Genomic DNA, 2,733 nt, shown 5'->3' with positions numbered 1-2,733 from the left:
GATGGACATCGTACGGTCACTAGAGCTAGAATCGTTCATATTGACTAAGTTGACAAAGCCCTTCGTCCCCGTCAACTTAGTAGGCCCACAAGTCAGCCTCCCAGCAAGGTGGGTCCCAGCTAGCTGAGGGAGTATTCATTTTTTTGTGCGTAATAAGGAGGCACTTCCGGTGGGTCCGAGCTGACTGCGGGGGGAACATTTTTTTCGCGAAATACGGTGGCCCGTCCGGTGGGTCCCAACAGTCAGGGGAAACGATTTTTTTCACAAAATACTGGTGGCCCGTCCGGTGGGTCCTCGCTGTCAGGTGGAGGAATAATTATTTTCCACGTAATAAGGAGGCACTTCCTTGCGGCTGCCGTGGACCCAGCTGTCAGCCTCTCCATGTACAGTACTCTTCCGATGGAAGTAGGCCGTTGACCACATTGACCACGCCACGCTGAGAGCACCACGGCGGTGGACGACGGCGAGGCCTAGGAAGGGGACGACGCGGAGCCGTGCAAGACGCGGCAGTGGATGCCCACGCGGAGAGGAGGACGAGCGTTCACTAGTTCGGCTGCGGTGTGAGGCTGCCGTCGCCGCAGAATAACAGGGGGTGTGGGTGAGTGGAGGGATGGCCTAGCCAGTGGTGGGAGTAGTATGGGGGCGGTGAGGCCTCCGCGGTAGCACAGCCGGCCATGGGAGGCAGGAGCAGGCAACACGACCGGCACTGCTTTGGGCGGCTGGAGCAAGAAGACCAGAGGTTGAAGAAGCACTATGGCCATTGGATGGGCATCATACGGTCACTGGAGTATTGACTAAGTTGACAAAGCTCTCCGTCCCTGTCAACTTAGTAGGCCCACAAGTCAGCCCAACAATATGGTGGGTCCCAGCTAGCAGGGGGTATTCATTTTTTTGTGCGTAATAAGGAGGCACTTCCTCGCGTGCGAAGATATAGCTGGTGGGTCCGACCTGTTAGCGGGGGGAACGTTTTTTTCACAAAATACAGAGGCCCTTCCTGTGGGTCCTAGCTGTCAGGTGGAGGAATCATTATTTTGCGCGTAATAAGGAGACATTTCCTTGCGTGCGGTCGTGGACCCAGCTGTTAGCCTCTCCACGTACAGTCCACTTCCGATGGATGTCGTTCATTGACCATGTTGACTAGGCCGCCCCGAGAGCACCAGGGCGGTGGACGACGGCGAGGCCTAGGAAGGGAACGACATGGAGCCAGGGAATACTCAGCAGTTGTTTCTCACACGGAGGAGTACGAGGGTTTACTGGTTCGTCTGCCGTCCCCGGAGAATAACAACATGTGTGGGTGGGTAGAGGGATGGCTTGGCCAGCGATGGGAGTACAGTGGGGCCGTGAGGCCTGCGCGGTACCATAGCCGGCCGCGGGAGGAGGGAGCAGGCAGTCCCGCCGGCGCTTGTTTGAGCGGCTTGAGCATGAAGAGCAGAGATTGAAGAAGCACGACAGCCGTTGGATGGACATCCAACAGTCACTGCTCTCGTGTGTTGACTAAGTTGACAGGGCGTTGCGTGTGCGTCAACCTTTTTTTATGAAAGCATACGCGTCAACCTGTAGTAGGTGCACAAGTCAGCCTCAAATCTGTGGAAAACAGCATACAACCCATCTGCCATTATTTCTAATAATGTACAACCCATTTGCTAATTCTTAAGAATTTTTTTGGAGCCCATCTTCTTTTTGTTAGCATCACACCCCATATTGTGGCCACGGTTAAAAAGTATACGAAATTTTGCATATTTCGATGCCGTCAACTTTTTTTAATTCAGAAATATCGATTCACATTCAAACTATTTTGAAAAATAATTTATATAAATATAAAATCCAAATAATTGTCCACGCATAAAAATCAATGGAATTTAAGATCTTGTAATGAATTTTTTTGAAACAAATTCCCGGTTTGATGTGTTTTAAAATTGTACAGCCCATTTCTGGGCAAACCGAATGAAACTCTCCTTGTCTTGAAAGATTTGCAGCCCAGCAGGGCCGATAAAGCAAGTAGGCCTTGTTTGGGTATTTCTTAAAAAAATTAGAACTGGGCTAGCCATTTTCAGCAAGAAAAAAACACAACTGGGCTCATGATGTGGTAAACATAAATAAAACCCTGGCTAGACGGGCCACAGCCCCCGCACAGCCCCGTTGTTACCCTGATCCGTCGCTAAAACTAGTGTAAATAACAACTGCTTGTTCCTAAAAAAAACTGCGCAACTTGCTGGGTCCCTGGTGCCAGCCGCTCGTAGTGTAATTCTCTCGTTTATTGACTACGTTGACAATGGCGTGAGCCCCAGATGTCCAACCATTAGGAGGAACCATATTTTTGGGCTTGTACTATAGAGGCACTTGCTTGCGTACTGCCATGACGCTGGTGGGTCCCTACTGTCATCCTCTCCACGTACAGTCATCTCCTTGTTCCTCTCGGTTGTTGACGATGTTGACAACACAAGAGGGCGACGCACCGCACACTGCGAGCGAACCAAGGCCGCAAGGCGGAGGACGACGGCGAGGCCTCGGACGGAACGAACAGGAGCCGTTGAAGATGCGCCGGTCCAGTCGCAGGCGGAGGGGAGTACGAGGGTTGACTGGTTCGGGTGCAGATGCGTGTTGGGGCTGACGTTGCCGGAGAATAACAGGACGTGTGGGGGAATAGAGGGAGGGACTGGCCAACGTTGGAGGGTACGTACGGTAGGGCGGCGGAGGCGCAGCCAGCCATGGGAGGCGGGAGCAGGCGAAGCC

This window comes from Triticum dicoccoides, chromosome 5A, assembly GCF_002162155.2.
Source record: "Triticum dicoccoides isolate Atlit2015 ecotype Zavitan chromosome 5A, WEW_v2.0, whole genome shotgun sequence".
NCBI lineage: Eukaryota > Viridiplantae > Streptophyta > Magnoliopsida > Poales > Poaceae > Triticum > Triticum dicoccoides.
Note: the sequence above shows the minus strand (reverse complement) of the source record.